Consider the following 11,630-nt stretch of genomic DNA (forward strand, 5'->3'; position numbering starts at 1 on the left):
CATTCCTTAAAGAATTCCCTAATATAACAGTCAAGGGGTGCTTTTTTCACTTTTGTCAAAGTGTAGTATTTTGTTCAGTGCAGAGAAATGGTCTCCAGAGATTATACGAAACTAATTCAGACTTTGCTTTGAGACTTCGGATGCTACTTGCCATTGCATTTGTACCAGTCGAAAAAGTTATCGAGTCTCGAGATATGCGCAAATAATATTTTCCCTGATGACGCGCAGGAGGTAATAGATTACTTTGAGGACACTTGGGTTGGGCGCCCTGGCCGGAGAAATATGCGAAGGCCTCCTATCTTTGCACATGAAGTATGGAATGTATATGATGAGGCTTTGCACAATTTACCAAAAACTACTAATGCCGTGGAGGGATGGCACAGAGCTTTCCAGGTTCAAGTTGCAGCTCACCATCCAAATATATGGAAATTTGTTGATTGTCTGAAGAAGGAGCAAAATTTTAATGAAGCTCGAATAGAACAATATCTCTCTGGGGGGGAGCCTGATTCTACAAGAAAACGCTATCATGATACTGCTCAACGGATAAAAAGATTAATGGAAAATTTCAGCAATACAGATATATGTGATTATATTCGTGGAATCGCACATAACCTTTGTTTTTAAATCTTTTTTTTTTTTTTATAATTGTTTTCAATTTTTTACTTAAATTTTAGATGATTTTTTATATATTTAGTCTTTTTAGCAAACTTAATAACATTGTGTTTTTTAGATAAATTTATTATGTATTTGTGGAATAGCACATATAAATAACCTATGTTTTTTAATATTTTTAAGGTTTTTTATTTTGTACTCAAATACCAGTTTTTTTAATAGTTTGTATTGTAATTTTATATTATAATGTTTATCTAAAGATATCCGTAACTTTTCTTTATGTTTTGCATCTATGCATACAGTAACAATATTGTAACTTTTATCCAAATATATCCAAACTAAGTAAAAGTATTGTAGTTTTGACCCAAATACATCCAAAATAGGTAAAAACATTGTAATTTTTATCCAACTTTATCCTATATAATAAAGACCCTCCTGTATTTATGGTTTTATATATTTGAATATATACCAAAAGCTACCAAATACTAATACTACAAAAGGCATATTTACGCTTAAAACCCTCTGTCCCCAGTGCTAAGTAATTTATATATGGAATTTTTTGAAAAGAAAATTTTAAATAATATAATTCCTCGCAATGTACCTTGGTTTAGATATGTTGACGACATAATTTGTGTATGGCCAGGGAATGAAGATGTAAATAACTTTTTTGCCAGGTTAAATCAATTAGTACCATCAATTAAATTTACTATGGAAATAGAAAAAGATGAATGCCTACCCTTTTTGGATGTCCTCATACGGAGAAATAGTAGTGGGTTTAAGTATAGTGTTTACAGAAAACCTACTAATATTTCTTCCTATGTACATTTCTATTCTGGACAAAACAATAAGGTTAAAAGATCAGTGTTTGCTTCCATGTTTTTAAGAGCACTACGGGTATGTAGCCCAGAATATATAGATGAGGAAATAGATAAGATTCAGAATACAGGCAAGAAACTGAAATATCCAGATAATGTACTAAACAATGCATTAAAAGCGGCAAAAAAGACCATGTATCAAAATCAAAAAGAACCCTACAACAACAAAAATTTGCTTGTACTACCTTATATTAGTAATATGAAAGATATCCCACATCTCCTGAAGAATTTTGGTGTTAATGTAGTTTTTAAAAACAATAAAACAATGAAACAGGTACTTATTAAGAACTCTCCCGACAATGCTAAAGGATGTGTATATAAAATCCCGTGTAAGTCTTGTGACAACTTTTACATTAGTCAAACGGGGAAAGCACTGGAAAAAAGAATAGAACAACATAAACAATGTGTGAGATATGCACAGGGAAATAGTTGTATATTTGTACATGTTAGTGAGAACAATCATGCTATTAACTGGGAAGGGGCAAAAAAGCTGGTGTGTTCTAATAATGCATTGGAAAGGAATATCATTGAATCTAGTTTTATAAACGAAAGTTACAACAATAATATGAACATCAGTCAAGGAATGTATAAACGATCCTTTAATATCAAAAGAAATTTGTAAACTGTTTAAATTTTAAGGTTGGCTGTAGAGATATATGAAAAATAGGATTATTATATTTGTAAACACAGTAAAGGGGGCAGTAGTGGTAATGAGATGTTCAACCCCGCCTCCCTGACACCTGTCAGGTGTGGACTTGTACCCTAAGCGGTAGTATCCCTTGAGAATTTATTGTAAATTTTAGCCTAATGATTTTTGAAAGCCACTCCTACCTTGACACCTGCCTGTGGGTGGATCTGCAGTCTCAAACGGTTGTGTGTATGTTCGTCAGTACTGTCTTTGTAGTATATATACTCGTGAATTCTAATACTATGTATCAGTCCTTTGTCAATGGCTTGAAAATAAAGCCGAAACCGGCCAGGACCTACACCCTGTCTCTTATTTTTCATCCTGTGATGATGTGATATATATATATATATATATATATATATATATATATATATACTATATATATATATATATATATATAAGCAATAATACTGTATTGCTAGCTGATCCAACCAATAGAATATGATTATTCGACTCAATGTACCACACACACACTCATATATATATATATATATATATATATATATATATATATATATATATATATATATATATATATATATATGTATATATATATACATATATATATGTTACCCATCTGCTGATACCTATTACTAGCAAAAGGGTATTTAGTATTTAGGTATGCGTTAAACCCGAAGCGTTAAGGCAAACTGATAACACACTCAATCTCTCTCTCTCTCTCTCTCTCTCTCTCTCTCTCTCTCTAAGCGACCACCAGCATAGCCTCCGCTCTCTCTCTCTCTCTCTCGACTCACAACCTCTCTCTCTCTCCATTCTAACAGGTCATCAAATGAGAGTCAAAGATATGGAAAAATATAACATTTATTTAACAATGGAAAGATAATAACTCAAGTCTCACAGACTAACTAACTTAGTTAAACCCCCAGTATGTAAATGTCTTAATCAGTAATTAGTCACACCAATTATCTCTTCTCCATACAGGACTCTCTGTCCCCCTAGGACTCTCAGTTCCCTTGTTAGAATCGCCTGTTACAAAGACACGAGAACATACTCGTAAGCACACACAGTTGTAAAGACAGTCAAAGACTAAATGAAATATGACATCTATACGAGGTATTAAACAAGCCATCCCTTTGGCTAAAGTAAGGTAACACTTAACCATTACAGCCCAGAATATCACACACAGAAGTAGATAAACTTTCGCAGAGCTCTCCCGGCATCTTGCCTTTCTCGCACAGACCTCTCTGTAAGTCTTCCCATAGATTTGGCTAAGCCAAGTCATTATGAATAGACATAGTTCGTATATGTACATATGAACTCGCACAAAACTGGTAACAACCATTTTCTAAAGGCACTTGAACAAGACCCCATGAACTAGCGAACATTGACCCGCTTAACTATGCATTTTCGTATCACTCCATCTCAGAAATGACTTATCAGCTTTCTCAGGTCATTGCTTCGGACTGTTCTGCGCAAAGTCACAGCACATCACATTGGCATATTAAATATATTATTAACCCTCTTACGCCGATTGGACGTTTTAAACGTCGAGTCAAAATGTCTCCCGTATGCCGATTGGACGTATCATACGTCGGCTCAAAAATGTTTTTTTAAAAATTCGCAGAAAAATACTTATAGGCCTACCAGCCGAAAACTTTTGTATCACGCGCCTTGGGGGATGCTGGGAGTTCACGGATCAAGGCGTTGTTTTGTTTACAATCGCTACGCAGGCGCGCAAGCGCGAATTTCTTTCTTATCGCACTAAAAAGTATCAGTGACACATCTCGGAAATTATTTCGTCACTTTGACATAATTTTTGCACCATTTTAAATTATCCTTTACATGAAGTATTATATATGAAAATGTGCGCAATTTCATGTAAAATACAACAAAAAAGTACTCATGATTGTAGCTTTTATCAGTTTTGAAATATTTTCATATAAATAACGATAAGTGCAAAAATTTCAACCTTCGGTCAACTTTGACTCTACAGAAATGGTCGAGAAACGCAATTGTAAGCTAAAATTCTTATATTATAGTAATATGCAATCATTTGCCTTAATTTTGCAACAAATTGGACGTCTCCAGCACAATATTTCAATTTATGGTGAATTTATGAAAAAACTTTTTCCTCACGTTCGTGCGATAACTCTTCCGATAAATTTTTTCGTGCGATTGTCCTAATGTTTGCACCCTTTTAAATTTGCCGTTACATAAAGTTTTATATATGGAAATGTGCGCAATTTCATGCACAATACAACAAAAAACAACCCATGGTTGTAGCTTTTATCAGTTTCGAAATATTTTCATATAAATAACGTTAAGTGCAAAATTTCAACTTTGCGGTCAACTTTGACTCTACCGAAATGGTCGAAAAAACGCAAGTGCTAGCTAAAACTCTTATATTCTAGTAATATTCAATCATTTACCTTCATTTTGCAACGACTTGGAAGTCTCTAGCACAATATTTCGATTTTTGGTGAATTTATGAAAAAAAAAAAAACATTTTCCTTACGTTCGCGCGGTAACTCTTCCGAAAAAATCAGAATTTTTTTGTGCGATTGTCGAAATGTTTGCACCATTTAAAATTAGCTGTTACATAAAGTTTTATATATGAAAATGTGCGCAATTTCATTTAGAATACAACTAAAAAACTAAAAATGATTGAAGGTTGTAGCTTTTCTCTTCTTTTGAAATATTTGCATATAAATCACGATAAATAGAAAAAAACCACGTTCGATCAAATTTGACTCTACCGAAATAGTTGAAAAACGCAATTGTAAGCTAAAACTCTTACGGCCTAGTAATATTCCGTCATTTTTCTTCATTTTGAAACAAATTTGAAGTCTCTAAAATAATATTGTGATTTATGGTGAATTTTTGAAAAATATATTTACCTTCACTCCGCGCGCCGATTCGCGGCCGCAAGTCTCCGAAATACGTACATCGTATTATCCCAATATTTGCTCCTTTTCATATTAGCCTTTTTATAGAGTTTCATATACCAAAATATGCGCAAATTTATGAAGAATACAATAAAAAATAATTGAAGATTGTAGCTTTTTTCATCTTTGAAATATGTGCATATAAAAATATATATATATAAAAATTTCGACATTTGGTCAAATTTAACTCGTCCGAAATGGTCGAAATCTGCAATTCTAATCTAAAACTCTTACAGTATCGTAATATTCAATCATTTGTCTTAATTCTGAAACAAATTGGAAGTCTCTAGAACAATTTTTAGAATTACGGTGAATTTTTTAAAATAAAATTTTTTACGTCCGCGCGTTACGAATTCGTACATCATTTTGTGTGATAATATTTTTCCGGTGTTGCTTTATTGTTTTACTATGTATTTATATATCAAAAGGATTGCAATTTAGTGTAAAATACAACGAAAAAAAAAAATTAACTCGTTAGCTTTGACCGTTTTTTTGCACAGCGCGATTTGAATACAATTATCTATGAATTTTTTTTTTCCGCTACCATATATCGCATTATTTACATATGATAATGATATTATTTTTCATTTATTTTTCATGATGATGCATACTAAACTTCAGGCAATGAAAAAAAGGAGCCGACCAAAAAATGAACTCTTAATTTTCAAAACTAAGCGCGCTGTGATTTTTTGAAAAAATTATTTTTTCCGCTTCTGCGGTCACTCCAAACCGGCGCCGGCATACAGGAGAGGTTTTGATTTTTAGGGCTTCGGCGTAAGAGGGTTAATTATAATCCCTTTCCTCTCATACATACATATATATATATATATATATTATATATATATATAATGGTGATGCCACGGAGGAAAATTGAAAGGTGAGAAAGCCAAGAACTTTCGGTCTAACACGACCCTTTACTTAGGCACAACTGGTCATACAGAGCAAAAACATAGTACAAGTAGGCTTAATATCCAAACTGACATTACAAGATTAGCATAAGGTCCAATTCACTCTACAGAAACGAAAAAACACCTAAGGGTATGATTAGAGATTTTAGGTAGCCACACCTTGGAGGAACATACACGTGATCAACAGATGATTCAGCCAGAAAACAATACATTTTGAAAAACAAGGAGGCATCTACGACTTAGTAACATCCCGAAAAAATAGAAAAAGGATTTAGTCACTGTGCCTTGTCAAGGCAAAATTTAATCTAAAAACAATACATTTTGTATTAGTTAACATGAAATTTACAAAAATGTTCCAAGAAATGAGTGAAAAGAAAATTGTGTATTTGTGATTGTAGATTTATTTTTAATGGAGAATATTACCAACAAATATTTGGTATGGACATGGGTAACCCTTTATCACTTTTCCTTTTAATCTTATATATGGAATCTTTTGAAAGACAACACCTCCTTAATATCACACTTGTCCCCTTAAAATGGTACAGATATGTAGATGACATCTTAGTCGTCTTACCTGTTGGTATCGATGTAAATGATTTATTGTCTAAATTGAATAATTTAGTGCCATCCATAAAATTCCCTGTTGAAATTGAAAATAACAATGTCATCCCTTTCCTAGATGTATTAATAAATAGAGAATCTTTCCAATGTAACTTCAGTATTTATAGGAAACCCACAAATAATTTAACATATGTACAGTTTTATTCTGGCCACCATCTTAATATTAAAATTTCAATTCTTTCTTCTATGTTCTTGACCAAGAAATAGAATACATAAAAAGATAGGAAACGATCTCTGCTACCCGCCTCATATAATTGATTTATGCTATCAAAAAGCTCACAAAAAGTTTTATAGTGTTGCCAGTAATGAAAAAGAAACCCCTAAAAATGTACTTAGCTTGCCTTACTTTCGTGGATTTGAAACCATAAAATCAATATTTAAATCGTTTAATGTTAATGTTGTGTTCTCTAATAACAATACCATTAAAGTGTTTAAAAAAACGTCACACTGATGAGGAACACCGTTCAAGTGTTCGAAAGTCTTTGTTTTATATTTTTACATAGAAATATATTTTTATATATAATTGTGGATATTTTTTTTTTTTTAAACAATTTGTTTTCACGGAATTGTGAATTTCTTAACAATACCATTAAAGATATGCTTATTAAGAATAGTCCAGTAACAAACATCATTTACAAAATTCCTTGTAAGGATTGCCCGTCTTTTTACGTCGGTCAGTCAAGTTAAAATTTATGTGTACGTATTAAGCAGCATATGTATTCAGTTAGAACAGCCCAGACTTCAAATGCACTATTTATCCATCTGAGCGAAAAATCTCATTGTATAAATTGGGGCGATACCTCGGTAATTGCTAGGTCTAACGAGTATGTTTCAAGAAATTTACTTGAATCAGCAATTATACAAATCACTAATAAAAACAACCTAAATCTTAGTCTGGGATTGTACCATTTGGACTCATATATTTGTAAAATGTTTATGAAGGACCTTGAAATAAATTAACTACAAATTATAATTAGTCCCACATGTATATAGTTATTATCTCTCTCTCTCTCTCTCTCTCTCTCTCTCTCTCTCTCTCTCTCTCTCATGCTCGCTATATTTGTATCCTATTTTCGTCTTTTCACTCATATTGTTTTTCGATTAAATTCGCCTTGACAAAGCACAGTGGCTAAATCCTTAATCTATTTTTTCGGGATGTTACTAAGTCGTATATGCCTCCTTGTTTTTCAAAATGTATTGTTTTCTGGCTGAATCATCTGTTGATCACGTGTATGCCCTCGGGCGTTTTTCGTTTCTGTAGAGTGAATTGGACCTTATGGTAATCTTTTAATGTCATTTTGGATATTAAGCCTACTTGTACTATGTTTTTGTTCTGTATGTTTAGTTGTGCCTAAGTAAAGGGTCGTGTTAGAACGAACATTCTTGGCTTTCTCACCTTTCAATTTTCCTCCGTGGCATCACCTTTATACATAGAATCCCGTTTTATATACTTCGTGGTCAAGTGATCCCCATATATATATATATATATATATAATATATATATATATATATATATATATATATATATATCCGGTGAGCTTAAGTTTAATAATGAAGAGGACAGCGAGAAGACTGGCGATCATTTCTTCTTTTTATTAAAACCTACGTTTCGGGAATCCTTTCCCATCTTCAGCATACTTTTTACAATATTAAAAAGTATGCTGAAATAACCTAATAATTATAAGAAATATAGTTTGTTATTAAGCTAAAAGAAAAATAAAAAAACCACACAGTGACTTTAAGCTAAAAGCAAATTAAAACACTGAATAACTTAGTAAAATAACACATCCAAAAGCAAAACGAAAAATAAAAATTGAAAAAATAATCAAAGACAGCATTCTGGGGGAGAGAGAGAGAGTAATAGGCAGTTAAGCAATATGTAACGGTGTGGAGGTAGTTTGGTTGTTTAAGGTAGGAGACACTTTCGTGATGTAAAGAGATTCTAAAAGAAGGAGCGGAAGACAATCAGCAGTTGGACAGAGTATTTTGAAATTATTATACATAACGTCAGTTTTGCATGAATTTGAATGGTTCCTTATGGCCGAAAATTCTTTTGATTTTAAAATGCAGCCAGTGCGATAACTGACACCTCTTTGGGAATCGATGCGGACTTTCAGTAAGCGTCGGGTAGATCCGACGTAATTTCCAAAATTACATTTTGGACCCAACAAAAAGCTGTATAAACAGGTTGATGGTATGGCAATGGGGTCACCACTGGGTCCTACATTCGCCAATATATTTTTGTGCCACCTAGAAGAACTGTTTCTTAGACAATGTCCAGGGTAATTTCGGCATATTTTTTATAGAATACTCGTAGATGACACGTTTTTTTTATTGTTTAAAGAAAAATCCCATGCTGATATGTTTTTAGAGTTTGTCAACACTTTTCATCAAAATATTAGGTTTACAATGGAAGTGGAATCAAATAATCATCTACCTTTCTTGGACATAAATATTTCACGTTTTAATGGGAGATTTCTCACAGGTATTTTTAGGAAAAAGACGTACAGTGGTTTGGATCTTAACTTTTTCAGTAACTGTTCTATGACATTTAAGCTGAATTCGGCAAAGACACTTTTATTCAGAGCCTATTCCCTGTGTTCAGATTGGAATAGTTTTCATAATGAAATAGCCTTTCTTAAAGTATTTTTTAAGAATAATTGTTATCCTTCTGACCTCTGACAAACTTGTAAAAAAAGTTTTTAAACAATATATATCAGCCCAGTTTACTGTGACCTCAAGTTCCGAAGAAATTAATGTATTTTTCATTGCCATTTGTAAAAAATGCAGTCTTTAGACGTGAACTGTCAACAGCGCTAATCACTTTGTACCCTTATGTCCATTTCAAATTTGTGTTCAAGAACACTTTAACAATAGGCAGACTTCTAAAATTCAAAGACACCCTTCCGGAGTTTGATGTGTTCTTTCGTTGTGTATGAGTATACTTGTCCAAAATGTAATTTTGGAAATTACGTCGGATCAACCCGACGCTTACTGAAAGTCCGCATCGGTTCGAGGTGTTAGTTATCGCACTGGCTTCATTTTGAAATCAAAAGAATTTTCGGCCATAAGGAACCATTCAAATTCATGCAAAACTGACGTATGTATGATAATTTCAAAATACTCTGTCAAACTGCTGATTGTCTTTCGCTCCTTCTTTTAGAATCTCTTTACACCAAGAAACTGTCTCCTACCGTAAACAACCAAACTACTTCCACACCGTTACATATTGCTTAACTGCCTATTACTCACATTCTCTCTCTCTCTCTCTCTCTCTCTCTCTCTCTCTCTCTCCCAGAATGCTGTCTTTGTTTATTTTTTCAATTTTTATTTTTCGTTTTGCTTTTGGATGTGTTATTTTACTAAGTTATTCAGTGTTTTAATTTGCTTTTAGCTTAAAGTTACTTTGTAGTTTTTTATTTTTCTTTTAGCTTAATACAAAACTATATTTCTTATAATTATTAGGTTATTTTAGCATACTTTTTAATTTTGTAAAAATGAATTCTATTTATATCCCTGGAGTTGGGAAAGGATTCCCGAAACGTAGGTGTCAATAAAAAGAAATGATCTCCAGTCTTCTCGATGTCCTCTTCATTATATATATATATATATATATATATATATATATATATATATATATATATATATATATATATAATAATATATACATACACACACACATATATATATATATATTAAGAAATCACAAAAGTAAGCACGTGATTTTGTTTATTAGTTGAACCACTCGGAAAGATGAAAATGAAAAGACAGAATGCCAAGTACTTTCGTGTATTTAACACATCTTTGCGAAGATGTGTTAGATAACGAAAATACTTGGCATTCTTGTCTTTTTATTTTTAACTTTCCTAGTGGCTTCAGCTAATATATATATATCATATATATATATTTATATATATATATATATATATATGTATATATATATATATGTGTGTGTGTGTGTGTGTGTGTGTGTGTGTGTGTGTGTGTGTGTGGAACGTCGAGTCGAATAATCGTATTTTATCGGTCGGATCAGTTAGCAAATGCAGTATTAATGCCTGTTTAATCTCAGTTCGTGACTAAAGATAATTATGCCATCAGAGTTTTAGAGTGGTCGGATTGAGAGGGATTTCAGAGCCTACTCTTCGGAGATCATTCGAGAACAAGCGAAGGGAAATCAGAGTGGTACAGATATGGCATCAGAAAAGATGATTTCCAGAAGTCGGTGAGATAATGCTTTGTATTCAGAGGTGTTTTGCAGTATGAGGGAAATAATACTCTGAAATACAAAGAAAGTTGTAGAACATTTTAATGTTGCCCGAGAAACCGAAAAGGTAATTTATTCCTGAGTTAAAAGGAAAATAGCTTTGAGGCCATGAATCGCATGTGAGTTCTCATAACCGAAACGAAAATAGGTTTTACTTGCAAATGACGAAATGACATAAAAAGAAATATTTGAATTGTGTATTTAAGCGAAGCTTATATTAAAAATCCTGACGAGTAAAGTAACAGAAGATAAAGTAATGTGAGAAGTTCACAAATAATAGAAAAATATTATTCGGGAGATTCGGCAAAGAAAGCGAGTGACGGAGCTGTGAGAATTAATGTGGAGCGCATGATCCAGTATGAAGTCTTTGTTTTCAGTCGTCTCTGAAGGTCGGGCTGTGAAGTAATGTGTAGTGTTCATGGAATTGCATTTGTTAATCGTTTATGGGAAAGTGAAGTGTTCAATTTCTAGCCTGTGTATCTTTAAGTTAGACTGCAAGAAATGTCATCCATCTGCTGCAGCACAAAATAGGTCATTTACTTCGTTGTCTCAAGTTTTATTATTGTTTACCTCTGCTCTCACGCATGTAAAGAAGTAAGCAAATTCGTATATATACAATATTACAGCAAATAATTTTTAGTATGTGTATTTACTAAGTAAATACAAGAGATGGAAATAAATAAAACTAGAACTAATGAAGTTTACTTCTGAGAATAAATCATGAGAATACAAACATGATTAATCAATGCAATTCCA

This window comes from Macrobrachium nipponense, chromosome 34 (genome assembly GCF_015104395.2).
Source record: "Macrobrachium nipponense isolate FS-2020 chromosome 34, ASM1510439v2, whole genome shotgun sequence".
Classification (NCBI taxonomy): Eukaryota; Metazoa; Arthropoda; class Malacostraca; order Decapoda; family Palaemonidae; genus Macrobrachium; species Macrobrachium nipponense.